The sequence below is a fragment of the Dipodomys ordii genome, unplaced genomic scaffold, assembly GCF_000151885.1.
Source record: "Dipodomys ordii isolate 6190 unplaced genomic scaffold, Dord_2.0 Scaffold235, whole genome shotgun sequence".
NCBI classification, from domain to species: domain Eukaryota; kingdom Metazoa; phylum Chordata; class Mammalia; order Rodentia; family Heteromyidae; genus Dipodomys; species Dipodomys ordii.
In genome coordinates this window covers 1120497-1123841 of record NW_012267451.1, presented here as the reverse complement: position 1 = coordinate 1123841, position 3345 = coordinate 1120497, and the positions used below count along the sequence as shown (strand labels likewise).

General features: G+C 40.2%; 1 pseudogene; it reads right to left on the bottom strand.

Annotated features, from left to right (window-relative positions):
* The window catches only part of LOC106000719, a 37435-nt pseudogene that overhangs the window by 25860 nt on the left and 8230 nt on the right, over nucleotides 1–3345 (bottom strand).

The following is a 3345-nucleotide window of genomic DNA, read 5'->3' as shown; positions in this document are numbered from 1 at the left end:
GACTCTGAGTTTCCAGGTAAAAATATTGAGACCCTATTTAAAGCTAGAGAGAAGCTGTGGTTTAAATAGTAAAGTACTAGCCTTGAATGAAAAAGTTAAGGGACAATGCCCAGACTCTGAGTTCAAGTCTTAGTACTGGTTCAAATATATTAAAGTTAAGAATTTATTTAAAAAATTTCAAGCCAGGCACAGGTGGCACACACAGGTAATCCTAGCTCCTCAAAAGGCTAAGATCTGAAGATCACAGTTCAAAAGCAGCCTGGGAAGGAAAGCCTGACATTCTTATCTCCAATAAACCACCAAAAAACTTATAAATAGATCTGTGGATCAAGTGGTAGAGCACTAGATTTGAGCAAAAATAGCTCGAGGACAGTGCCCAGACCCTGAGTTCAAGCCCTAAAACCTGCATCACCACCATGACCACAACCACAACAACAAAAAGCCACTTCAACTCAAGTAAATGATTTTGTTTGAAAAACAACATTTTGAGCTACATGCCTGTGCTCCTGCCTATAATCTAGCTACTTAAGATGCGGAGATCTGAGTAATGCAGTTCGAAGCCAGCCTTGGCAGGAAAATGTCTAAGACTTATCTCCAATAAACTACGCAGAAAAAGCTGGAAGTTGTGCTTCAAGAGGTAGCCAGTCCTTGAAACAAAGAAACAGTACTAAGACCCTCAGTTCAAGTACACACAAAAAAAGAAAACACCAAAATTACAATACTTTTTGTGGCATCTTGGACCTACTGTCAGCCCTGGGACTAGCTGAGAGAAATCTTGGAGTATCCTTAGGGATGTGAAGGACTTACCAGATGTGACCCAGGTCCCTGGGGCTCTCTAAAGGCAGCCGGCACAGGCAGTGACTCCACTTACCAAGATTCTCTTCTCCAATGGCTCCGCTGAAGCTTTATTCCTCCTGTCTACTCATCCCTCCCTTGACCAACTCCTATTGTCCAATCAGAAAGCAGCAATTGCTCAGGGTGTAAAGCTCCACTTACTTCATTCTGATTATTTCTTTTTCCTTCTCCAGAGGGTCCTTGAGGAAATGGGAAAGATTAGGGAAACCATGAAAGTTTTAACACCCAGTCTTGGCTTCTGTATCCTCTACTGGTTGTGCTTTACCAACTCCTCTGTGACCTTCAAGTTCCAAGTGTGTTAGATAGAAAACCTTGCTCGGCTCTCGATGTGTGTGGTAGATGTTTTGCCTTCTAGGCAGGAGTCCCATCGTCACTGACAAATCTCTGTAGTCGAAAACGAGCTTTACAACGTTGGTCCGGGGGTGGGGGTAGGAGAATTGGGCGGGGGGAGGCTGGGAAGGGATGTGAAGGGTAAACAACGGAGGAGGCTGCAATGCTTGATAAAAAATGTACGCATTATCCTGCCCATGTAATTGTAACCCATCTGTACAGTATGTTCACAAAAAAAATTAAATTAAATTTAAAAAAAAAGATAATCTGTGTGTGTGTGTGTGTGTGTTGGGCCGGTAATTGGGCCTGACCTCAGCATCCTACTTTCTCTCTTCACTTTTTCAGATCAAGGCTAGCACTTTGCTCTACCACTTAAGTCACACCCCACTTTAGGCCTTTTGATGGTTAATTGGAGACAAAAGTCTTAAGGACTTTCTTGCCTGAGCTGGCTTTCAACCTGGATAATCAGATCTCAGCCTCCTAAGTAGCCAGAATTACAGGACTGAGCAGGTATCTACTGGGCACTCAGTTAATAGGTTTTTGTTTGTGTGTTTGTTTAACATGGAGCTTTTAACATGAGTTAAACATGAGCTTTTATGCTCCTCTGATAAAATTATCCTAGGTGTATACTAATTATTACGAATGAGGGAAACTATGAGACCTATATGTATTTGGGTCTGGCTTACTTCACTTGATAGAATTTTTTCCAAGTCTTTCCATTTCCGAACAAATGGGGCTGTGTCATTCTTTCTGATGAAAGCATAGGATTCCATTGAATATATATATACATATATATGTGTATATATATATATATATATATGTATATATATATTCTATTGAATATATATATATATATATATATCACATTTTTTTGATCCATTCATCTACTAGGGGCATCTGGCTACTAGGGGCATCTGGCTTGGTTCTAGATTAATAGAGGAATTGTGCGAGCCCTTGTTTTGATTACAAATAGTTATGTCGAAAAACAAACTTTACAACTTTGGTGGGGGGGGATGGGGGCGGGGGGAGGGGAGAGATGGGAAGGGATGGAAAGGGGAAACAAAGGAGGAGGCAACAATGTTTGATAAGAAGTGTACTCATTATCTTGCCCATGTAATTGTAACCCCTCTGTACGGTGTTTTCACATGCAAAAAAAAAAGAAACCAACAAACAAAAAAAATAAAAACAAAACTCTAAGCCAGGTGCTGGTGGCTCATACCTGCAATTCTAGACTCTTTTCTGCAGTTAAGTACAAAATGTTGGAAGTGGACAAGTGGTAGATTGCCAGCCTTGAGCAAACAAACAAACAAACAAACAACTAAGGGATTGCACCCAGGCCCTGAGTTCAAGCCCCAGTACTGGGATACATGAATATTTTGTTCAGGCCACTTCTGTTCTGATCCTTATGCATGGTAGGCAGTTTCTCTGACACCAGTTTACACTTTTACCATTGACATTCCGTATTTCTTTTTCTTTTTGGTGCTTGTCCCAGAACTTGAATTAAGAATTTGGGGCTGTCCATGAGCTTTTGTGGTCAATGCTAATACTCACCAGAGCCACCGCTTCACTTCAGTTTTTTAAAAATACGTATTTTTTATTGTAAAGATACTGTACAGAGGGGTTACAGTTACATAACCAGGCTAATGAATCCATTTCCTATCTAGCATTGTTATACCCTCCTTTGTATTTCCCCCTACCATCCCGTTCATTCCTCCCTCAACTTGTCCCACCCCCCGCAAAGTTGTAAAGTTTGTTTTCAACAGTGCCTGTACATCTCATTGTTACAGTGGGTCAACCTGTATCCTTATTTCAACATTTTGTTATTTTCCTTCCCCTCCTCAAATTAGAAATATATATATATATACACACACACAAACAAGATGCAGGACACTGGAATCAAATACAGTGACAAGAGGGGTTATACCACGGGGGAAGAACATACAAAAGAAACAAAAACAATCACATAGTACATTATAAGTACATTAAAAATAACAACAAGAAAAATAAAATCTCTTGTGTCCCTATCTTGGGGTTCATTTCATCAGGTTATATGTTCATATGTACATAGCTTTTGACCTATTCTGCTTGTCCTAGACTTGTACAAGTTATTGTAGATAAGGAAAAACATGGGACCTATGTTTCTTTGGGCCTGGATAACTT